The 26229-nt window shown below is 36.6% G+C and overlaps 1 long non-coding RNA gene and 1 other non-coding gene across 2 annotated transcripts; one reads left to right on the top strand and one right to left on the bottom strand.

Moving 5' to 3' along the window:
* Positions 1-1431: 1431 nt before the first annotated feature.
* On the bottom strand, positions 1432-3252 carry LOC107614269 (uncharacterized). The gene is made up of 4 exons (XR_015880877.1): positions 2643-3252; positions 2102-2301; positions 1829-1902; positions 1432-1682 (listed from the first exon to the last, which is right to left on the bottom strand). It is a non-coding gene; the product is annotated as an uncharacterized LOC107614269 (long non-coding RNA).
* Positions 3253-26121: 22869 nt separating this feature from the next.
* Positions 26122-26229, top strand: LOC148566827 (small nucleolar RNA R71). The gene has a single exon (XR_015881774.1). It is a non-coding gene; the product is annotated as a small nucleolar RNA R71 (small nucleolar RNA).

Here is a 26229-nt window from a genome sequence, read left to right as displayed (position 1 = left end):
AAAGACAGCCTACATTAAAAATCAGAGACCAAGAGGCATCTTATCAGAAGAGTTGACGTTGTGGACCAGAATTAACACTAAATTCAAAATCAGAAGAAAATAATGAACAATAGAAACATGAAAAAGAAAAATTACTGAATAGCAATTATGAAAATACCTTATATATAATATGTTCAAGATAGTGGTGATACTAACATTTACATCACTATTAGAAATAAATCAAAATTTAACTCCAACACTTCGATGCGTAAAAAAATTCTTCAAACAAATACTAAAATTGAGAAGCAATAAAATTAGGCCATTCCTCAAAGAGATTGGAATTCAAAACCATTAAATTTGACCTTTTGTCTTTCTATAATCAACTAATGAAATTATTAATATCATATAAAGGGTCAAATGAATTTGGAAAAAAAAAATAGAAAAAGCAATAGAAGGGAAGCTAGAAACTTGATAACCTACATGTGCCAAAAATTGGTCTAAAACAGATTCAACATATAATCAATTATTCTGTTGAACTATTTTAAGTTGTATTATATGACATTGCCAAAAGATAACGTGTTATGGTATGTCTTAAATCTTAATCGAAAGTTATTGCTACAACTCCAACCGATAAACAAATTATTTTTCACAACTGTGGTAAGTAGTTTCCATGTCTAGCTAACCACCGGAGAAGACAAAAAAAGTCGAAGGCTTATATGACTTTGGATATACTGTATAGATATCAAAATAGTAATCAAGGCAAATACTTACTTGAAAGTTATACACGAAATAAATCGTTCACTGTGATAAGAGAGAAAAACTAAAAGCACCAAGAATATTTTCTAGACACTATTTTAATTATGTAAAAAAATAAAAAGAAAAAAAGAGATAAACGTGAATTTTTCTTCAAAAAGAATTAAGTTTATAAGTTAAACAAACTCATAAACATAGTCCAAAAAGACTCATAAACATTAAGGACAGCCAAAAAAAATAGAGTTCAAGAAAAGACTATGAATTTATGATGAACAAACCATCCAAAGTTAAGACTTAAAAGAAAGGCATTAACCAATCATATCAAAAGTAATTGGTATCACTATTTTATTTTCTAGACTTCAAAGTTGCAGGGCAACAATAAGTGGTTCAATCTCGACCATGTCAAAAATGGGAATTTAGTTCATCAACAAATTTTCTAAAGACGGTGAATCTAAGCATAGTATGTCTATAATTAATACTTGATGATTAAAATGGAATGTGTCGTTGCCATATGTACAACATAACTTGGACTTGTTTCACTTCAAAATCTTGTTCAAATGCATAATATAAAAATTGTAGTTCATAGGATAATACTATTTTCACGAATAAGCTTTAATTATGAATGAAAAGATATATACGTATAATATCTCAGATACAGCGACAAAGGAGAATTTCCTCTAAGAAATTAACTCAGTTTTAGAAGGGAAAAGACCCAAAAATTGAGAATTGAAACTACCACCCTGAAGAGTGAAGAACATAGCCAAACTTGAGAGGAAGGAGGATAGATAAGGTAATAATAAGTAGAAGTATAATAATAAGCAAAAGCAAAAAACATATTTAAGCAATTGAACAAAAAAAGAACTAATAAAAACACAATAGAGTGGGTGGATGCAAACCTTCCATAGTAGCTACACAGCAGGACCTTCTTTTGCCTTAGTTCCTAAATTACTCTGAAAATACAAAAGCCAAGACATCAAAAACTAAAGGAAAAATGAATACTTCATGCTGCATTACTTTGAAATCTGATTTGGTTTTCTATATTGGATGTAAATTGAATATAAGAGGGAGAGAGGTTAATGAAATTTAGGCGAAATGCAAATAGAATCCCGGCAACAACAATGAGGTTCTGGATTTTCTGCATCAACAGCTCCACACCAGACAAAGACGCGTCTGCACAACATCAGTAACATTTCAAATCTTACCGAAATTAGAACATATACATCAGATCAAATAATAAGGAACACACTTAACTTCATCATAGAAAGTACAGTTTATATAAAAGATAATATTATAAAAACAAAGAGGAGTATGAGTAGGGATAAAATTAGAAATCTTATATATACTTTCATTTGAAGAAGACAACGACTACTTACATAAGCAGAGCATACAGAATCATCGCACCAAGACCGTTGCTGGTCGCTTCCGGTGCTGCAACTGACTTCTCTTCCGTGCCGTGTTATCGCCATCCGAATCATCTCAGCCGCACCAAATTGTATGCCCATTGTTGTCGACGCCAGTATGCATCTCTCGCTCCTCCATGTCGTGTCTCTACTTCATTCCTCTACTTCCCTGCAACAAACACCGTGCCATAATACCATCAAGAACTCTTCGCTTGACAAAGAGAACAAAAATATAAGAAAAAAAAAGTGATGCAGAGATATATATAGATCTAGGAGAGAAAGACATGAGAGAAGATAGAGAAAGAAAGACGGTTATGGTAAGAAGAAAATCGAAAGTTGATTATCTTAGAGATGGATTGAATGCTTGATAAGGTTGTGCATATTTAAAATTCAAATTTGAATTTCAAATTACATGCAGATTTAGTTGGAATTAAAATTTGAAAAAACGGAAAAAGGACAGACATCAGAAAGTCTTGAAATTTGAAAATGAAGATGAATAGGGAAAATAACCTGTTGTGCTCTCTTTCATAGTGTCATTGCATGTGTTCTATGTGGCCGCGCTACTTAGTACTTTCCATCGATTTGCTCTCTTCCACCGCTGCCTCCTCTGTATCCATCACCACATCCTCGATGACCACCACAAACTCCACTGCACCCACTACAACACCACCGCCATATTATGATCCACCACCATAGCGGTCGCAATCTCATCCACCGCCGTAACTCTGCCTTAGTGCGTACATGACGTCTAATCTCCACCTCCAACTTAAATTAAGAAGATTATACAAAAACAGAATCAGTGAACGGAAGAGGAAAAAAGAAAGAGGAACTGAAGGTGAAGAAGGTGAAGGAGAAGAACCGAAGAAGAGGAGGAAGAAATAAAACTGAAAACAAAAAATGGAGAGAATTCCCTTTTTAATTTTGATTTTGAATTCAAATTTTGAAATTTGAAATATCAGGTTGTGTACATGTAAAGCAAACGGAGAAAAAGGGGATAGAAAACTCAAGCACAATGTTCAGAGGAGTAGTGAAAATGTGGAATGAGGATGGTTTGATAATGGGGTGTTATTGTAATAAAGATCATACATTAAAAATTTGAAAAAAATCGTGAGGATGCCACATAGGATTAATCACTACGGCATAAACCTTCTTTTAAAGGATTGTTATAGGATTAACTCGTAGAAATTTTGGATTCACCCAAAGGTATTTGGCTGATTTTTGGCTAATACCTTTTTGGTTCTTAACATTCTTAATTATAGGAGAAAATAAATAGTATAAATAGTAATATTAGTACTGGTTATCGTATTTCATTATATATATCCGAGATCTGAATTTCTCTTTCTCTAATATTCTCCTGGATTAAATTATTCTTCTTATTTACTTAGAGAGAAATTCACGTGAATATGATTAGAATAATTTTTATGTGAAAATATAAGTTTAACAATTCACGCATGTTGTGCCACTTAGATTTTTGTACTCTGCTAAAATTTTTAAGAAAGTTCCTTTTTCATTTAATAAGGTAGTCTTTTAAGTCAATAACTAGTCAGAGTGCTTCGTTTAGAGATTGTGACAGATGCAAGTGATGGTAGGCGTGAGAAGAAAATAAGGGAAGAAATAGAGGAGGAAGATATTATCTACTTCGATGAGGAGGTTATAGCCGAAAGCTTACAAATATCCTCTCGGAGTCTTATAGGTAGAATCTTAGTCGATAGAAAGTTTAGCGTTGGTACATTGAAAGCAGCACTAGAAGTAATCTGGTCCCAACCAGAAGGTTTTAAAGTAATGGATCCCGAAGATAATGTATTTCAATTTTTTTTAGCAATGAAGTGGATATGATTCGAATTGAACCGGGAGTTCTTTGGCTTTTTAAAAATTACATTGTCCATTTAAAAAGGTGGAAGAAGGAGGATAATGGAGAGAGATTTGATTTGACCTTGGTCCAATATGGATCCAATTTTGGGGTATCCCATAACATTTTAAAACCAAGGATCTGGAAAGGAAGATTGCTAGGAGTTTTGGGGAAGTAATTGATGTAGATTGCTTTAGTGTAAGAGGAAGAGAAACCAGAATTCTCAAAGCCCAAGTTTTGATTGACGCTACAAAACCAATTAAGCGTGATATCAAGATTGTCGGACTAAATAAAAAGATTATGGAATTTGTGGTGAAATATGAGAGGCTTGGCTGTTTCCGCAACTATTGTGGTCATCTTGGTCATGAACAAAGAGTATGTAGTGTGATGCTACATGATACGGCGAATGGAGGAGTGAAAGAGAAACGATGGGGCTCGTGGTTAAAGGCGGAACAAACTGGCAGACGTTTGAATAAAGACAAGGAGAACAACAACGCTAATAGACCAAAAACTGATCCGGTGCAAAGTGACAAATTCCATAGGCCAATCCCAGTCAGTTTATTGGGAAGCTTTGCAAAATTATCCATGGAGAAGAAAGGAAGGCTGATCAAGTAGAAGTAACCTCCACAAAGACCTTCACTGAAAGAACAGAACATATTCAAATTTCAAAAAAGGTGGATAGAGAAAAAGAGGGGCTGAAGGAAGTGAAGTCGTTAATGAAGATAAGTGATAACGACATATTGGCCATAACCTATAATGGGCAACATGTGGAGGGCAAGGTTGCAAAAGTAGTGGGGGATATCCGTTCAGAAAATTTTGATAATGTGATAATAAAAATATAATATAATAATAATTTTTATAATAAAAATATGATGTATACATAAAAATTAGTTATCAAATTATTTATTAATCATTATGTATTCGTATATAAATATATATATTGTTTAATTATGTATTCGTATATAAATATATATATTGTTTAATTTATTTTTAATGTGTATTTTTTATTTCAATATATATATTTAGGTAGTTATTTTCGATGTAAATATAACATAACTAGTTTTTATAATATCTAATTTTACAAATTAAAATACTAAAATAATCATGTATAAATAGGATAAAGTATATTTTTTGTCTTTAAAGTTTGACAAAAGTTTTAAAAATATCTCTAAGTTTTATTTTGTTTCAATTTTGTCCCAAAAATTTTCGATTTGCATCAAATATACCCCTGACGGCTAATTTTTCAAAAAATTTAAGATCGATTGAACAACAATTTCATAAGAACAACCCCTCAACACAAGCAAATCAAGCATAATTTTTATGCATTATTGTTATATTGGTCTTAATTTTTTTGAAAATTTAGCCTCCGAAAGTATATTTGATGCAAATCAAAAACTTTTGGGACAAAATTGAAACAAAATAAAACTTAGGGGTATTTTTAAAACTTTTTCCAAACTTTGGGGACAAAAAATATACTTTACCCTTATAAATATTTGTCTTTTTATATAGGATAATGCTACATATTCATATTTTTTTTGTTAACCAAGTCCAATCAAATTTGTCTAAGACAACAAAAATCAGTTATGACTAATATTATTTCAAATTTTATTGTTTAACTTGGTTAGACTTAGTTCATAAAAAAATTTGGATGTGTAGTATTTCTTTTACATATATATAAGTAAATACTTATTTAAAAATTTACTTCTTATACAATTAGAAGTCAATTCTTATTGAGATTTATAGTTGAAAAAGTTCTTTCAATTAATGTAGTTACAAAAAAAAAAAATTAAAACTAATATAAAAAAAAGATAAATAACACTATTTTGAGTTGATTTCTAAGAAAAAACACAAATTTCATTTAAATTGAGAATTGATCATTCTAATAACATCTAATATGAAAATTTTAAATTGACTATGAAGTACTAAAAGTTGAGTAAAAAATTATTGTGGGGTCAAATTTAATAATTTAGTAGGACAAATAAATATTATTACCATATATTACTCAAAAAAATTTCAAATCGTAGTGGGGGCGATTGCCCCCACACTTATATACATACATCCGTCCTTGGGGGATAGTATGAATATTTTCTGCTTTGCCCAAAATTTACCTTTTGCTGAGAAAAATAAAAAGAAGATTCAACTAAAAAAAGCTAGCTAGGAGGAAAAGAGAGTCTTCGGAGAGTATTTCAGGAGAAAAGAGAAGAACAATAGAATTGGAGGGAGATAACTCGACTAAAAATTAGTGCGTGACTGATGAGTTTTGGATGCTGATGGGGGAGGGTGCCAACCCACATTTAACACCCTAAAAAGTATGAAGATGGCTATGTATTGTCAAATTTTGAAAAAATCTGATAATTTACAACATCTAAAAGATTAAAAAGTCTCATTCTCCCGAAGTATTATTTCTTTATGAAATTAAAAATAATGCCTTGCATGTAGTTACTCAATATATGAAAGTTGGTTTTGAAAAAGTGCATTGTATAGAACCACAAGGACTGGCAGGTGGTCTAGCGTTAGCTTGGAAGAAAGAAACTTCAGTGATAGTAGAGAATGACATAGAATACTATATTCAGTTCAAGTGAAAAGATTCGATTTTGATGAAATATTGATTAATCTTTGTTGTCCATTTACATAGTGAAAAAAGACGTAGAAATCAGCAATTCGGAGAGTTACTTAATTTAATTGGTGAAGGGACACTATGTTATGATTTTTGGTAATTTTAATGCAATTGCTGTGTATCATGAGAAAGAAGGTGGAAAGATGAAAATAACATCTTCTATTAAAAGATTTAATACTTTTATCAATGATGGAGGCCTAGTGAATGTGGGATATGAAGGAAGTCCGTTTATATGGACTAACAGGTAGTTTTGAGAGATTTTAGTGCAAGAGAGACTGGATAGATGTTTAGTGCCTATACAGTGGCTACGTGATTATCCAAAAGCCACAGTTCTTCGCCTTGAAGACCATGGTTCTTACCACAAGCCTTTGCTGGTCATCTCAGATCAAGAACAAGGCAGATTCAAAAGGAGATTCAAGTGACAGAAAAGCTGGTATAAGAATGGTGATATCGGAAAAATAGCTGAAGAGGTTTGGAAGGGGAGCATTATAGGTTCACCTATGTTTGTTCTTTTTTCAAAATTAAAGAACTTCAGGCATCGCATGGTTGAGTGGGAGAAACAGGGCACTAGTAATTCCAAACTAAGAATACAAGCTTTTCGGGGTCAGATCGAACATGAGAAAAATAGCAGCGAGTAGAACAATGGATTGCTAATTCGGTCACTAGAAGAATAGTTGGAGGAGGCTTATCTAAGAAAGGAGAGATATTAGAAGGAGAAATTTATGATCCAATAACTAAAAATAGGGGGAACAAGAACACTAAATTCTTTCACACAAAAGTCCAAATCAAAAATAAAAAGAATAAACAGTTGAAATTAGAAGACGGTGAATGGGGTTTTTGAACAGATGTTGCTGGAATAGGAGAGATTGCCCAAAATCATTTTGAGCAACTATTTACAACTTCAAACCCCAGGGATAAAGGTGCAGAAATTAAAGGAATCCCTAGGAAAATAGCGCCCCAGTATCAATCGAAATCTCACAAGGCCAGTTAATGAAAAAGAGATAAAGTTAGCAGTCCTTTCTATTAACCCATACTCTGTCCCAGAGGACGATGGATTCACTGCAAAATTTTTTCAGGTCCAATAGAACTTAATTAAAAATGATGTAGTGACAGCGATGACAAGCTTTTTTGCTTGGGTGGGGGTAGGGGGTAGGGGGGAGGGGAAAGAGATTAAAGGCCTTTAACTGTACACATATTTGTTTGATTTCAAAAACTCAAGGTGCATCCTTAATGTCTCAGGTTAGACCTATAAGTTTGAGTTCAGTTTTCTATAAAATCATTTCTAAGGTGCTCGTTCATAAAAAGCAATTTATCATGAATGAGATTATTAGTGAAAATCAAAGTACATTTATTCGTGGAAGATTGATTAGTGATAATGTGTTAATTTCTCATGAATAGATGCATTTTTTAAAGAATAAAAGGTTTGAAAATTGTGACTTAGCTATGAAACTTGATATAAGTAAGGCCTATGATAGAGTGGAGTGGAGTTATTTATGGAGAATGATGACATAGATGGGCTTTTGTGATAGATGGATTGGCTGGTTGCAGGAATGTGTTTCTACTGTATCCTACTCTATTACTGTGGATGGACAACTTCAGGATCTTTTTAGGCCTACAAGAAGACTTCAACAAGGGAATCATCTTTCTCCCTATCTATTTTTTATTTGTGCAGAGGATCTCTCCCATCTGCTCCACAGAGGAGAATAGAATAGTGTTATCTTATGCCTCAAATTGAACAGTAGATGCGTAACCATCAGTCATCTTTTTTTTACAGATGATTACATCATATTCTGTAAGGAAAATACCTAGGAATGCAAGAACCTAATGGAGATATTGCAGGCTTATAGTGAGATCAGTGAACAGGAGGTTAACCTGAACAAGTCATCAGTGTTTTTTAGTTCTAATACTCCTCAATAAGAAAGGACAACTCTATCTACTATTTTGAAGAGTCACTCATATTGGCTCTCAAGATACGTACTTAGGGCTGCCATCGGTGGTGAGTAGGTCAAAGAAGGAGACTTTTAGCTACATAAAAGACAAGGTGACAAATAAATTATAGCACTGAAAATGTGGCTTACTTTAAACAAGCAGCAGAGAAATTCTTATTAAGTCAGTGGGATCTGCAATTTCTGTTTATATTCTTGATGTTTTTAAACTTTTCAAAATACTCATTGATGATATTCAGAGACAGTTGATGCAATTTTAGTAGGGTCAAAAACAAGGTGAAAGGAGGATGCAGTGGAAATGGGATACTTTATATTGGGATAAGAAGCAAGGTGGGCTAGGATTCAAATACTTGAAGGCATTCAACTTGGCAATACTTGAAAAACAGGGCTGAAGACTAATGATAATAACTGATTCTTTGATTTTCAATGTTTAAAAAGGTAAATATTTTAGATTTTCAACTTTTCTCCAAGCTAAAACAGGTCCAAACCCATCTTGAGGTGGAGGAGCCTATTAGAAGAAGGAAGGAAATCATAGAAAAAAGTATTTTCTAGTAGGTTGGGAGATGCACTAATATGGGTATTTGGGGAGAATCGTGGATACAGAACCACCATATTCTATTGGCACTTCAACCACAACAAGCTCAAACCAAATTGCAGTGGATCCAACAATTAATAACAGAAGAAGGAAATTAGAACACAGAGGTTTTATAGAATGATGAGCGGATAATCTATACGCTTTTTGGCATTATTTTTAGGTAGTTTTTAGTAGGATCTAGCTACTTTCTAGTATGTTTTTATTAGTTTTCAAGAAAAATTCACATTTCTAGACTTTACTATGAGTTCGTGTGTTTTTCTGTGATTTCAGGTATTTTCTGGCTGAAATTGAGGGACCTGAGCAAAAATCTGATTCAGAGGCTGAAAAAGGATTGCAGATGTTGTTGGATTCTGACCTCCCTGCACTCGAAATAGATTTTTTGGAGCTACAAAAACCCAATTGGCGCGCTCTCAATTGCGTTGGAAAGTAGACATCCTGGACTTTCTAGCAATATATAATAGTCCATACTTTGTCCGAGTTTTGATAACGCAAACTGGTGTTTGAACGCCCACTTTCTACCCTATTCTGGCGTTAAACGCCAGAACTGGCATAAAAGCTGGAATTAAATGCCCAAACTGACACCAAAACTGGCGTTTAACTCCAAGAAAAGTCTCTACACGTGAAAGCTTCAATGCTCAGCCCAAGCACACACCAAGTGGGCCCTGAAAGTGGATTTCTGCACTATCTGCACTTAGTTACTCATTTTCTGTAAACCCTAGTGACTAGTTTAGTATAAAAACTACTTTTAGTGATTTATTTCAGAGAATCCTAGAGATCATTTTGGAGACTATCTTTGTATCACTTTTGATCTCTTGATCACGTTTAGGGGGGCTGGCTATTTGGCCATGCCTGGACCTTGTTCTTATGTATTTTCAACGGTGGAGTTTTTACACCCCATAGATTAAGGTGTGGAGCTCTGCTGTTCCTCATGAATTAATGCAAAGTACTATTATTTTTCTATTCAACTCAAGCTTATTCTTATTCTAAGATATTCATTCGCACACAAGAACGTGATGAATGTGATGATTATGTGACACTCATCACCATTCTCACCTATGAACGCGTGCTTGACAAACACTTTCATTCTACATGAAAACGAGCTTGAATGCGTATCTCTTGGATTCCTAGTCCATGCGTTTGATTGTCTCTCCTGACAACAGAGCCTTCAATTCCTTGAGATCAGAGTCTTCGTGATATAAGCTAGAATCAATTGGCAGCATTCTTGAAATCTGGAAAGTCTAAACCTTGTCTGTGGTATTTCGAGTAGGATCTGGGATAGGATGACTGTGACGAGCTTCAAACTCACGAGTGTTGGGCGTAGTGACAGACGCAAAAGGATCAATGGATCCTATTCCAACATGAGTGAGAATCAACAGATGATTAGCCGTGTGGTGACAGCGCATTTGGACCATTTTTACTGAAAGGACGGACGGTAGCCATTGACAACGGTGATCCCCAACATACAGCTTGCCATGGAAAGGAGTATGAATGATTGGATGAAGGCAATAAGAAAGCAGAAATTCAGAAGGAACAAAGCATCTTCATACGCTTATCTGAAATCCTACCAATGAATTACATAAGTATTTCTATCTTATTTTCTATTTTATTTATATTTTAATTATCAAAACCTCATAACCATTTGAATCTACCTAACTAAGATTTACAAGATGACCATAGCTTGCTTCAAGCCGACAATCTTTGTGGGATCAACCCTTACTCACGTAAGGTATTACTTGGATGACCCAGTACACTTGCTGGTCAGTTACACGGAATTGTGAAGAAGTCTTGAGATCACGTTCTCCCACACCAACTTTTTGGCGCTATAGCCAGGGAATGAATAATCACGATTTTGCGTACCAAGTTTTTGGCGCCGTTGCCGGGGATTGTTCGAGTTTGGACAACTGACGGTTCATCTTGTTGCTCAGATTATGTAATTTTATTTTAATTTTAAGCTTTTTGTTTTTATTCTTTTTATTTTCGAAAAAAATATAAATAAATTATTCTATGTCTTCAGAATTTTTAAGAACGAACTCTAGAGTTTTATGATGATCTTTTGAAGTCTGGCTGGCTGTGAAGCCATGTCTAATCTTTTGGACTGAGGTTTCAACTTATCATCACAAGAGCTTGTTGATTTCTATCAACCTTGCTGTTGAATGTAATGATCTGCTAAAGCTTAGCTGGCCATTGACCATGTCTAGTGTTTTGGACCGAAGTTTTTACTAAAAACTTGGCTAGCTAGTAAGCCATGTCTAATTCCTGGACCGGAGTTTTAGACTGACATTGCACAATTCCTTGAATTCTCATTAAGAATTTTGAATTCCTTGTTTTCTTTTCCCAAATAATCTTCAAAAAATCCAAAAAAAAAAAATTAATAAAATCATAAAAACCAAAAAATTTTGTGTTTCATCTTTGAGTAGAGTGTCAGATTTTAAGTTTGATGTCAATTGCATATTTTTAATTTTCATTAAAATTTTCGAAAACTCATGCATGTGTCTTCATAATATTCAAGTTGTTCTTGATGATTTCCTTATTTGATCTTTGCATTTTCTTGTTTTGTGTCTTTTCTTGTTTTTCATATGCATTTTCAATTTGTTAGTGTCTAAACATTGAAAATTTCTAAGTTTGGTGTCTTGCATGTGTTTCTTTTCTTAAAAATTTTCAAAAACATGTTTTTAATATTCATCTTGACATTCAAAGTGTTCTTGGTGTTCATCTTGACATTCAAAGTGTTCTTACATATTTTTCTTGTTTTGATTCATAATTTTCATGTTTTGAGTCATTTTGTTGTTTTTCTCTTTCTTCATTGAAAATTCAAAAATAAAAAAATATCTTTCCCTTATTCTTCTCATAAATTTCGAATATTTGAGTTGACTTAGTCAAAAATTTTAAAAACTTAGTTGTTTCTTATGAGTCAAATCAAATTTTCAATTTAAAAATCCTATCTTTTCAAAACCTTTTCAAAAATCAAATCTTTTTCATTTTTCTTTCATTTTTTTTGAAATTTTAAAAATTGATTTTCAAAATCTTTTTCTTATTTTTATCTCATATTTTCCAAAATCTTTACCAACAACTAATGTGATTGATTCAAAATTTTAAGTTATTACTTGCCTATTGAGAAATGTTCAATCTTTAATTTTAGAATCATATCTTTTTGTTTCTTGTTAGTCAAGTAATCAACATTAATTTCAAAAATCAAATCTTTTTAATTTTTTTTTTCAAATCTTTTTCAAAATAAATTTCAATCATATCTTTTTCAAAACTTAATTTCAAAATATTTTCTAACTTCTTATCTTTTCAAAATTGATTTTCAAATCTTTTTCAATTAGCTACTTGACTTTTTGTTTGATTTTAAAAGTTTTTTGTTTTAATCATATCTTTTTCAAAACCACCTAACTATTTTTCTCTCTCTGATTTTCGAAAATCACTAACCACTTTCTCAAAAATCTTTTTAATTAAATAATTTAATTAGTTTTCAAAGTTTATTTTGTTTCTCTTTTTTATTTTCAAATTATAACTGATTTTTTTTAAATAAAAACAAAAATATTTTTCTTCTCTTTTTAATTATTTTTGAAAACCCTCCATCTCATCTCTATCTATTTATTTATTTATCTACTAACATTTCTCTTCTACTCATAATTCGAACCCCCTCTTCTTCTCTGTGTTCGAATTTTTCTCTTCTCATTCTTCTATTCTTCTCTTCTTCTACTCACATAAAGGAATCTCTATACTGTGACATAGAGGATTCCATATTTTCTTTGTTCTCTTCTCTTTCATATGAGCAGGAACAAGGATAAAGGCATTCTTGTTGAAGCTGACCCTGAACCTGAAAGGACTCTTAAGAGGAAACTAAGAGAAGCTAAAGCACAATACTCTGAAGAGGAACTAACTGAAATTTTCAAAACAGAGAAAACAGCTATGGCCGAACCCAACAACAGCAATGCAAGGAAGGTGCTTGGTGATTTCACTACACCAACTTCCAATTTCTATGGAAGAAGCATCTCAATTCCTGCCATTGGAGCAAACAACTTTGAGCTTAATCCTTAATTAGTTTCTCTAATGCAACAGAATTGCAAGTTTCATGGACTTCCATTGGAAGATCCTCATCAGTTTTTAGCTGAATTCTTGCAAATCTGTGACACTGTCAAGACCAATGGAGTTGATCCCGAGGTCTACATACTTATGCTTTTCCCTTTTACTGTAAGAGACAGAGCTAGAACATGGTTAGATTCACAACCTAAGGAAAGCTTAAACTCTTGGGAAAAGCTGGTCAGTACTTTTTTGGCCAAATTCTTTCCACCTCAAAAGATGAGCAAGCTTAGAGTGAAAACCCAAACCTTCAGACAAAAGGAAGGCGAGTCCCTCTATGAAGCTTGGAAAAGATATAAGAAATTGATCAAAAGGTGTCCTACTGACATGCTTCCAGAATGGAGCATCATATGTATATTCTATGATGGTCTGTCTGAGTTGTCAAAAATGTCATTGGACCATTCTGTAGGAGGATCTCTTCATCTGAAAACTCCTGCAGAAGCTCAGAAACTCATTGAAATGGTTGCAAATAACCAGTTCATGTACACCTCTGAGAGGAGTCCTGTGAACAATGGGACGCCTCAGAAGAAGGGAGTTCTTGAAATTGATACTTTGAATGCCATATTGGCTCAGAACAAAATATTGACTTAGCAAGTCAATATGATTTTTTAGAGTCTAAATGGATTGCAAGCTGCATCCAACAGTACTAAAGAAGCATCTTCTGAAGAAGAAGCTTATGATCCTGAGAACCCTGCAATGGCAGAGGTGAATTACATGGGAGAATCCTATGGAAACACCTATAATCCTTCATGGAGAAATCATCCAAATTTATCATGGAAGGACCAACAGAAGCCTCAACAAGGCTTCAATAATAATGGTGGAAGAAATAGGTTTAGCAATAGCAAGCCTTTTCCATCATTTTCTCAGCAACAGACAGAGAACTCTGAACAGAGCCATTCTGGCCTGGCAACCATAGTCTCTGATCTATCCAAGACCACACTAAGTTTCATGAATGAAACAAGGTCCTCCATTAGAAATTTGGAGGCACAGGTGGGTCAGCTGAATTAGAAGATTACTGAAACTCCTCCCAGTACTCTCCCAAGCAATACAGAAGAAAACCCCAAGAGAGAGTGCAAGGCCATAACCATGACCAACATGGCCGAACCTGGAGAGAGTGAGGAGGACGTGAGTCCCAGTGAGAAAAGCCTCATGGGATGTCCTCTGGACAGAAAGGAGTTTTCCTTTGAGGAACTAAAGAAATCTGAGGCTCATACAGAGACCATAGAGATTCCATTGAACTTTCTTCTGCCATTTATGAGCTCTAATGAATATTCTTCCTCTGAAGAGGATGAAGACATCACTGAAGAGCAAGTTGCTAAATATCTAGGAGCAATCATGAAGCTGAATGCCAAGTTATTTGGTACTGAGACTTGGGAGGATGAACCCCCTTGTTCACCAATGAACTGAATGCATTAATGAGGCAGACATTACCTCAGAAGAAACTGGATCTCGGAAAATTCTTCATACCTTGTACCATAGGCACCATGACCTTTGAGAAGGCTCTATGTGACCTGGGGTCAGAGATAAACCTCATGCCACTCTCTGTAATGGAGAAACTGGGAATCTTTGAGGTACAAGCTATAAGAATCTCACTAGAGATGGCAGACAAATCAATGAAACAGGCTTATGGACTAGTAGAGGACGTGCTAGTGAAGGTTGAAGGCCTTTACACCCCTGCTGATTTCATAATCCTAGACACTGGGAAGGATGAGGATGAATCCATCATCCTTGGCAGACCTTTCTTAGCCACAGCAAAAGCTGTGATTGATGTTGACAGAGGAGAGTTGGTCCTTAAGTTGAATGAGGACTACCTTGTATTCAAGACTCAAGGTTCTCCTTCTGTAACCATGGAGAGGAAGCATGAAAATCTTCTCTCAATACAGAGTCAAACAAAACCCCCACATTCAAACTCTAAGTTTGGTATTGAGAGGCCACAACCAAACTCTAAGTTTGGTGTTGAAAGGCTCCAACCCTACTCTGATTATCTGTGAGGCTCCATGAGAGCTCACTGTCAAGCTATTGACATTAAAGAAGTGCTTATTGGGAGGCAACCCAATGTTATTTAATTATATCTATTTATTTTCCATTGTTATTTTATGTTTTCTTTAGGTTGATGATCATGTGAAGTCACAAAAACAACTGAAAAATCAAAAACAGAATAAAAAATAGCATTAAAAACAGCTCACCCTGGAGGAAGAGCTTACTGGCGTTTAAACGCCAGTAAGAGTAGCAGAATGGGCGTTAAACGTCCAGTCTGGCACCATTCTGGGCGTTTAATGCCAGAAATGGGCACCAGACTGGCGTTTAACGCCAGAACAGGGCACCAAGTTGGCATTAAACGCCAAGAAAGAGAGAAAAGCTGGCGTTAAACGCCAGAAACAAGCAGCAATCTGGCGTTTAACGCCAAATTGCACTCTAAGGGCGTCTTGCACGCCTAAATGGAGCAGGGATGTTAAAGTCCTCGACCCCTCAGGATCTGTGGACCCCACAGGATCCCCACCTACCCCACCTCTTCTTTTCTCCTCTTCACACCTTTCCATAACACTCTTCTCCAATTACCCTTCACCTATCAAATCTTACCCTCTTCCCCAAATACCCTTCACCAAAATACCACCTACCTTCAAATTCAAAACTCTTTTTCCCTCCCAAACCCAACCCCAAATACACGAACCAAGCCTCCCCCCACTCCTATATATACCCCTCATCACTCCTTCAATTTCACACATCACAAACACCTTATACCCCCTTGGCCGAACTCACCCTCACCCTCCATCTCCTCCATTTTCTTCTTCTTCTCCTTCATTCTTTCTTCTTTGCTCGAGGACGAGCAAACACTTTAAGTTTGGTGTGGTAAAAGCATTGCTTTTTGTTTTTCCATAACCATTTATGGCACCTAAGGCCGGAGAAACCTCTAAAAAGAGGAAAGGGAAGGCAAAAGCTTCCACCTCCGAGTCATGGAAGATGAAGAGATTTATCTCAAAGGTCCATCAAGACCACTTCTATGAAGTTGTGGCCAAGAAGAAGGTGATCCCTGAGGTCCCTTTCAATCTCAAAAGGAGTGAGTATCCAGAGATCCGACATGAGATTAGAAGAAGAGGATGGGAAGTTCTCTCCAATCCTATTCAACAAGTCGGAATCTTAATGGTTCAAGAGTTATATGCAAATGCATGGATCACTAGGAACCATGATCAAAGTATAAACCCGAATCTAAAGAATTGGCTTACAATGGTTTGGGAGAAATACTTAGATTTCAGTCCGGAAAATGTAAGGTTGGCGTTCAACTTGCCAATGATGCAAGAAAATGCACGCCCCTACACTAGAAGGGTCAACTTTGATAAAAAGTTGGACCAAGTCCTCATGGACATATGTGTGAAAGGAGCTCAATGGAAAAGTGACTCAAGAGGCAAACCGGTTCAATTGAGAAGACCGGACCTTAAGCCAGTAGCTAGAGGATGGTTGGAGTTCATCCAACGCTCTATCATTCCTACTAGCAACCAATCCGAAGTAACTGTGGATCAGGCCATCATGATCCATAGTATCATGATTGGGGAGGAAGTGGAAGTTCATGAGATTATACCTCAAGAACTCTACAAGGTGGCTGACAAGTCCTCCACTTTGGCAAGGTTAGCCTTCCCTCACCTCATTTGTCACCTCTGCAATTCGGCTGGGATTGTCATAGAGGGAGACATCCTCATTGAGGAGGACAAGCCCATTACTAAAAAGAGGATGGAACAAACAAGAGAGCCCACTCATGGACCTCAACAAGAGCATGAGGACATTTCTCAACATGAAATCCCTGAGATGCCTCAAGGGATGTACTTTCCTCCACAAAACTATTAGGAGCAAATTAACACCTCCCTAGGAGAATTAAGTTCCAACATGGGACAACTAAGGGTGGAGCACCAAAAGCACTCCATCATTCTCCATGAGATTAGAGAAGATCAAAGAGTTATGAGGGAGGAGCAACAAAGGCAAGGAAGAGACATAGAGGAGCTCAAGAGCACCATTGGTTCTTCAAGAGGAAGAAGACGCCACCCTCACTAAGGTGGACCCGTTCCTTAATCTCCTTGTCTATTTAATTTTTTCTCTGTTTTCGTTCTTTATGCTTTATGTTTATTTATGTTTGTGTCTTTATTACATGATCATTAGTGTCTAGTGTCTATGCCTTAAAGCTATGAATGTCTTATGAATTCATCACCCTCTTAAATGAAAAATGTTTTTAATTACAAAAGAACTAGAAATGCATGATTTCAAATTCTATCTTGAAATTAGTTTAATTATTTTGATGTGGTGACAATACTTTCTGCTTTCTGAATGAATGCTTGAACAGTGCATATTTTTTATAGTGAAGTTTATGAATGTTAAAATTATTGGCTCTTGAAAGAATAATGAAAAAGGAGAAATGTTATTGATAATCTGAAAATCATAAAATTGATTCTTGAAGCAAGAAAAAGCAGTGAAAAACAAGGCTTGCGAAAAAAAATATGGCGAAAATAAAAGGAAAAAAAAGAAAGAAAAAGAAAAAGCAAGCAGAAAAAGCCAGTAACCCTTTAAAATAAAAGGCAAGGGTAAAAAGGATCCAAGGCTTTGAGCATTAATGGATAAGAGGGCCCAAAGGAATAAAATCTTGGCCTAAGCGGCTAAACCAAGTTGTCCCTAACCATGTGCTTGTGGCGTGAAAGTGTCAAGTGAAAAGTTTGAGACTGAGCGGTTAAAGTCGTGATCCAAAGCAAAAAGAGTGTGCTTAAGAACCCTGGACACCTCTAATTGGGGACTCTAGCAAAGCTAAGTCACAATCTGAAAAGGTTCACCCAGTTATGTGTCTGTGGCATTTATGTATCCGGTGGTAATACTGGAAAACAAAGTGCTTAGGGCCACGGTCAAGACTCATAAAGTAGCTGTGTTCAAGAATCAACATATTGAACTAGGAGAATCAATAACACTATCTAGATTCTGAGTTCCTATAGATGCCAAACATTCTGAACTTCAAAGGATAAAGTGAGATGCCAAAACTGTTTAGAGGCAAAAAGCTACTAGTCCCGCTCATCTAATTGGAGCTAAGTTTCATTGGTATTTAGAAATTTATAGTATATTCTCTTATTTTTTATCCTATTTTATTTTCAGTTGCTTGGAGACAAGTAAAAATTTAAGTTTGGTGTTGTGATGAGCGGATAATTTATACGCTTTTTGGCATTGTTTTTAGGTAGTTTTTAGTAGGATCTAGCTACTTTCTAGTATATTTTTATTAGTTTTCAAGAAAAATTTACATTTATGGACTTTACTATGAGTTTGTATATTTTTCTGTGATTTCAGGTATTTTCTGGCTGAAATTGAGGGACCTGAGCAAAAATCTAATTCAGATGCTGAAAAAGGACTGCAGATGCTGTTGGATTCTGACCTCCCTGCACTCGAAATGAATTTTCTGGAGATACAAAAACCCAATTAGCGCGCTCTCAATTGCGTTGGAAAGTAGACATCCTGAGCTTTCCAAAAATATATAATAGTCTATACTTTTTCTGAGTTTTGATAACACAAACTGGCATTTGAACACCCACTTTCTACCATATTCTAGCGTTAAATGCCAGAAATAGCATAAAAGCTGGAGTTAAACGCCCAAACTGGCACCAAAATTGGCATTTAACTCCAAGAAGAGTCTCTACATGTGAAAGCTTCAATGCTCAGCCCAAGCACACACCAAGTGGGCCCTGGAAGTGGATTTCTGCACTATCTGCACTTAGTTACTCATTTTCTGTAAACCTTAGTGACTAGTTTAGTATAAAAACTACTTTTAGTGATTTATTTCAGAGAATCCTAGAGATCATTTTGGAGACTATCTTTGTATCACTTTTGATCTCTTGATCATATTTTCAACGGTGGAGTTTCTACACCCCATAGATTAAGGTATGGAGCTCTGCTGTTCCTCATGAATTAATGCAAAGTACTATTATTTTTCTATTCAACTCAAGCTTATTCTTATTCTAAGATATTCATTCGCACACAAGAACGTGATGAATGTGATGATTATGTGACACTCATCACCATTCTCACCTATGAACGCGTGCCTGACAAACACTTTCGTTCTACATGAAAACAAGCTTGAATGCGTATCTCTTGGATTCCTGGTCCATGCGCTTGATTGTCTCTCCTGACAACAGAGCCTTCAATTCCTTGAAATCAGAGTCTTCATGGTATAAGCTAGAATCAATTGGCAGCATTCTTGAGATCCGAAAAGTCTAAACCTTGTCTATGGTATTTCGAGTAGGATCTGGGATGGGATGACTGTGACGAGCTTCAAACTCGCGAGTGTTAGGCGTAGTGACAGACGCAAAAGGATCAATGGATCCTATTCCAACATGAGTGAGAACCGACAGATGATTAGCCGTGCGGTGACAGCGCATTTGGACCATTTTCACTGAGAGGACAGACGGTAGCCATTGACAACGGTGATCCCCCAACATATAGCTTGCCATGGAAAGGAGTATGAATGATTGGATGAAGGAAATAGAAAAGCAAAGATTCAGAAGGAGCAAAGCATCTTCATACGCTTATTGGTGCGGTATTTGTTACCCATTAACTTACCGGCAAGTGCACCGGGTCGTACCAAGTAATACCTTACGTGAGTAAGGGTCGATCCCACGAGGATTGATGGATTAAGCAACAATAGTATTTGATAGGCTTAGTTAGACAAACAGAAAAGAGTAATTGAGAGTTCAAAAGCATTAAACAATAAAAAAGAGTTTGAAGACAGGCAGGTGAATAAGTTGGGAGTAAAATATTGAGAAGACAGTTAAGGTTTTAGAGTTATCTATTTTTCCGGATTAACTTTTCTTACTAACTATTGTAATCATGTAGGATTTAATTTATGGCAAACTATATGTGACTAGACCCTAATTCCTTAGACCTTCCTAGTCTCCTCTAAAATTCATTAGCTGCTAATTCCTTAGTCAATTAATTCCAATTAGAAGGTGATGATCAAATTCCAGTTTATATGCCATAAAATCTCTAATTACCCAAAAATAAAAGGATTATATGTCACGTATCCCGTTAAATCCAGATAAGTAAAATTTAGGAGAATATGTTTTCAAGTTGTTATTCAAGTAAAGAGCTTTTCTAAGTTTTACAAGAACGCATTTAGAAAAAGGGTCATACTTCCGTTCCACCCAAATTCATAAGATGAAGAGTGAGAAAAATTCTTAAATTATAAATCCATGCATAAATTAAAATATAAAAAGTAATAAAATTAATCCATAGAAATAGACAGAGCTCCTAACCTTAATAATGGAGGATTAGTTGCTAATGGTTCAGAGTAGAAAATAAGGATTCTAATAAAATGTATTTTGGTAGTCTGGGATTGAATAATGTTGAGGTGGTTGGTGCACGAAATTGTGATCTCCAGGCTCGAACAAATCCTGGTAATGGCTCCAAAGCTTGGTGCTCTGATCTTAATTCATAATTGTCACAACTTCGATACAACTAACCAGCAAGTGCACTGGGTCGTCCAAGTAATACCTTACGTGAGTAAGGGTCGAATCCCACGGAGATTGTTGGTATGAAGCAAGCTATGGTCACCTTGTAAATCTCAGTCAGGCAGATATAAAGTGATAAGGGTGTTTTCGAATAATAAATAAAAGAAGGGATAGAAATACTTATGTAATTCATTGATAGGAATTTCAGATAAGCGAATGGAGATGTTTTTCGTTCCTCTGAACCTCTACTTTCCTGCCATCTTCATCCAATCAGTCTCACTCCTTTCCATGGCTGGCTTTATGCAAGGGCATCACCGTTGTCAGTGGCTACATCCCCTCCTCTCAGTGAATAATATGCTCACGCACCCTGTCACGGCACGGCTATTCATCTGTCGGTTCTCGATCATGCTGGAATAGGATTCACCCTCCTTTTGCGTCTGTCACTAACGCCCAACAATCGCGAGTTTGAAGCTCGTCACAGTCATTCAATCATTGAATCCTACTCAGAATACCACAGACAAGGTTTAGACCTTCCTGATTCTCTTGAATGCCGCCATCATTCTAGCTTACGCCACGAAGATTCTGGTTAGGAGATCTAAGAGATACTCATTCTAGCTTATTTCATGTAGAACAGAAGTGTTTGTCAGGCACGCGTTCATAAGGGAGAAGGATGATGAGCGTCACACATAATCATCACCTTCATCACGTTCTTGGGTGCGAATGGATATCTTAGAAGCGAAATAAGAAGAATTGAATAGAAAACAGTAGTACTTTGCATTAACCTTTGAGGAACAGCAGAGCTCCACACCTTAATCTATGGAGTGTAGAAACTCTACCGTATGAAAATACATAAGTGAAGGTCCAGGCATGGCCGAGATGGCCAGCCCCCAAAACGTGATCACAGGATCAAAATACAATCCAGGATGCCTAATACAATAGTAAGAGGTCCTATTTATAATAAACTAGCTACTAGGGTTTACATGAGTAAGTATTTGATGCATAAATCCACTTTCGGGGCCCACTTGGTGTGTGTTTGGGCTGAGCCTGAGTGTTGCACGTGCAAAGGCCATTTGTGGAGTTGAACGCCAGTTTCTGTGCCAGTTTGGGCGTTCAACTCTGGTTTTGGATCCTTTTCTGGCGCTGGACGCCAGATTTGGGTAGAAAGCTGGCGTTGAACGCCAGTTTACATCGTCAATTCTTGGCCAAAGTATGGACTATTATATATTGCTGGAAGCCCTGGATGTCTACTTTCCAACGCAATTGGAAGCGCGCCATTTCGAGTTCTGTAGCTCCAGAAAATCCACTTTGAGTGCAGGGAGGTCAGAATCCAACAGCATCAGCAGTCCTTTTTCAACCTCTGAATCTGATTTCTGCTCAAGTCCCTCAATTTCAGCCAGAAAATACCTGAAATCACAGAAAAACACACAAACTCATAGTAAAGTCCAGAAATGTGAATTTAACATAAAAACTAATGAAAACATCCCTAAAAGTAACTAGATCCTACTAAAAACATACTAAAAACAATGCCAAAAAGCGTATAAATTATCCGCTCATCACAACACCAAACTTAAATTGTTGCTTGTCCCCAAGCAACTGAAAATCAAATAGGATAAAAAGAAGAGAATATACTATAAATTCCAAACTATCAATGAAACATAGCTGTAATCATATGAGTGGGACTTATAGCTTTTTGCCTCTTGAATAGTTTTGGCATCTCACTTTATCCATTGAGGTTCAGAATGATTGGCATCTATAGGAACTTCAGATTTCGAATAGTGTTATTGACTCTCCTAGTTCAGTATGATGATTCTTGAACATAGCTTCTTTATGAGTCTTGGCCGTGGCCCTAAGCACTTTGTTTTCCAGTATTGCTACCGGATACATAAATGCCACAGACACATAATTGGGTGAACCTTTTCAGATTGTGACTCAGCTTTGCTAAAGTCCCCAATTAGAGGTGTCTAGGGTTCTTAAGCACACTCTTTTTTTGCTTTGGACCTTGACTTTAACCGCTCAGTCTCAAGTTTTCACTTGACACCTACACGCCACAAGCACATGGTTAGGGACAGCTTGGTTTAGCCGCTTAGACCAGGATTTTATTCCTTTAGGCCCTCCTATCCACTGATGCTCAAAGCCTTGGGATCCTTTTTATTGCCCTTGCCTTTTGGTTTTAAGGGTTATTGGCTTTTTGCTCTTGCCTCTTGGTTTTAAGAGCTTTGGCTTTTTCTGCTTGCTTTTTCTTTTTCTTTCTATTTTTTTTCGCCTATTTTTTTTCTCCCTTTTTTTTTTCTGCAAGCTTTGTTCTTTGCTGCTTTTTCTTGCTTCAAGAATCATTTTTATGATTTTTCAGATTATCAAATAACATGTCTCCTAGTCATCATTCTTTCAAGAGCCAACATATTTAACATTCTTAAACAACAACTTCAAAAGACATATGCACTGTTCAAGCATACATTCAGAAAACAAGAAGCATTGTCACCATATCAATATAATTTAACTAAGTTCAAGGATAAATTCAAAACTCATGTACTTCTTGTTCTTTTGAATTAAAACATTTTTTTTAAGAGAGGTGATGGATTCATAGGACATTTATAACTTTAAGACATAGTTACTACTACTAATGATCATGTAATGAAGACACAAACATAGATAAGCACTTAACATAGAAAATGAAAAACAGAGAAAGTAAGAACAAGGAATGAGTCCACCTTAGTGATGTCCTTGAGCTCTTCTATGTCTCTTCCTTGTCTTTGCTGCTCCTCCTTCATTGCTTTTAGATCTTCTCTGATTTCATGAAGGATGATGGAGTGCTCTTGATGTTCCACCCTTAGTTGCTTCCAATAATTGTGTGGAAGAAAATGTATCCCCTGAGGTATCTCAGGGATCTCTTGATTTGCAGTCAAATGTTCTACCACTGAGCTATAGACCCTTGATGGAAGCTTTTGTCTTCCCTTTCCTCTTTCTAGAGGTTTCTCTGGCCTTAGGTGCCATCAATGGTTATGGAAAAAAACAAAAAAGCTATGCTTTTTACCACACCAAACTTAGAATGTTGCTCGCCCTCGAGCAAAAGAAGAAAGAATAGAAGAATAAGAAGAAGATATGGAGGAGATGGAGGGAGATGTGTATTCGGCCATATGGGTGGGATTGGGTGGGAAAGAGATGTTGAATATTGAAGGAAAGTGGGTGTTTGGATGTGAGTGGTAAAGAGTTAATAGGGAAGAGTGTTTATTGGGAATAGAGGATGATTGAGAAGAGAGAAGAGAGTGACTGGAGGTAGGTGGGGATCCTGTGGGGTCCATAGATCCTGAGGTGATCCTGTGAGGTCCACAGATCTTGAGGTGTCAAGGCATTTACATCCCTGCACCAATTTAGGCATGCAAAATGCCCTTGCACACAACTCTGGGCGTTCAGCGCCAGGTTGGTGCCCATTTTGGGCGTTCAACGCCCATTTGCTGCCATTTCTGGCGTTGAACGCCAGAACCATGCTTGTTCTGGGCGTTCAGCGCCAGAACTATGCTCTGTTCTGGCGTTTGAACGCCAGACAGATGCTCCTCCAGGGTGTGATTTTTCTTCTGCTGTTTTTGATTCTATTTTTGAATTTTTTGTTTATTTTGTGACTCCACATGATCATGAACCTAAGAAAACATGAAAAACAATAAAAATAAGAATTAGATAAACATTGGGTTGCCTCCCAACAAGCGCTTCTTTAATGTCAATAACTTGACAGTGGGCTCTCATGGAGCCTCACAGATGTGCAGAGCTTTGTTGAGACTCTCCAACACCAAACTTAGAGTTTGGATATGGGAGTTCAACACCAAACTTAGAGTTTGGTTGTGGCCTCCCAACACCAAACTTAGAGTTTGACTGTGGGGGCTCTGGTTGACTCTGCTTTGAGAGAAGCTTTTTCTGCTTCCTCTCCATGGTTGCAGAGGGAGATCCTTGAGTTTTAAACACAAGGGAATCCTCATTCCATTGGAGGACTATTTCACCTCTGTCAACATCAATCACAGCTCTTGCTGTGGCCAGGAAAGGTCTTCCTAGGATGATGGATTCATCCTCTTCCTTTCCAGTATCCAGGACTATGAAATCAGCAGGGATGTAAAGGCCTTCAACCTTTACTAACACGTCCTCTACTTGTCCATAAGCCTGTTTTCTTGAGCTGTCTGCCATCTCCAGTGAGATTTTAGCAGCTTGCACCCCATAGATTCCCAGTTTCTCTATTACAGAGAGGGGCATGAGGTTTATCCCTGAACCAAGGTCACACAGAGCCTTAAAGATCATGGTGCCTATGGTACAAGGGATTATGAACTTTCCAGGATCCTGTCTCTTCTGAGGCAATGTCAGTTGATCCAGATCACTTAGTTCATTGATGAACAAGGGAGGTTCAACTTCCCAAGCATCAATGCCAAATAATTTGGCATTCAGCTTCATGATTGCACCAAGAAACTTGGCAGTTTGCTCTTCAGTAACATCCTCATTCTCTTTAGAAGAGGAATACTCATCAGAGCTCATGAAGGGCATAAGGAGGTTCAATGGAATCTCTATGGTCTCTAGATGAGCCTCAGAGTCCTTTGGTTCCTCAGAGGGAAGCTCCTTATTGATCACTGGACGTCCCAGGAGGTCTTCCTCCTTGGGATTCACGTCCTCTCCTCTCCTCACAGGTTCGGCCATGGCGCTTATGTCAATGGCCTTGCACTCTCCTTTTGGATTCTCTTCTGTATTGCTTGGGAGAGTACTAGGAGGGATTTCAGTGATCCTTTTACTCAGCTGGCCCACTTGTGCTTCCAAATTTCTAATGGAAGACCTTGTTTCATTCATGAAACTTACAGTGGCCTTAGATAGATCAGAGACTAGATTTGCTAAATTAGAAGCATTTTGTTCAGAGTTCTCTGTCTGTTGCTGAGTGGATGATGGAAAAGGTTTGCTATTGCTAAACCTGTTTCTTCCAGCATTATTAAAGCCTTGTTGAGGCTTTTGATCCTTCCATGAGAAATTTGGATGATTTCTCCATGATGAGTTATAGGTGTTTCCATAAGGTTCACCTAAGTAATTCACCTCTGCTATTGCAGGGTTCTCAGGATCATAAGCTTCTTCTTCATAAGAAGCCTCTTGAGTACTGTTGGATGCAGCTTGCATTCCATGCAGACTCTGAGAGATCATATTGACTTGCTGAGTCAATATTTTATTCTGAGCCAATATGGCATTCAGAGTATCAACTTCAAGAACTCCCTTCTTCATAGGCGTCCCATTACTCACAGGATTCCTTTCAGAAGTGTACATGAACTGGTTATTAGCAACCATGTCAATGAGTTCTTGAGCTTCTGCAGGCGTTTTCTTTAGGTGAATGGATCCACCTGCAGAAGTGTCCAGTGACATCTTTGATAGCTCAGATAAACCATCATAGAATATATCCAGGATGGTCCATTCTGAAAGCATGTCAGAAGGACACTTTTTGGTCAACTGTTTGTATCTTTCCCAAGCTTCATAGAGGGATTCACCTTCTTTCTGTCTGAAGGTTTGAACATCAGCTCTAAGCTT

This window comes from Arachis ipaensis, chromosome B4 (genome assembly GCF_059453495.1).
Source record: "Arachis ipaensis isolate K30076 ecotype BB chromosome B4, ASM5945349v1, whole genome shotgun sequence".
NCBI lineage: Eukaryota > Viridiplantae > Streptophyta > Magnoliopsida > Fabales > Fabaceae > Arachis > Arachis ipaensis.
The sequence above is the reverse complement of the archived record's forward strand: the minus strand, read 5'-3'. Positions and strand labels throughout refer to the sequence as shown.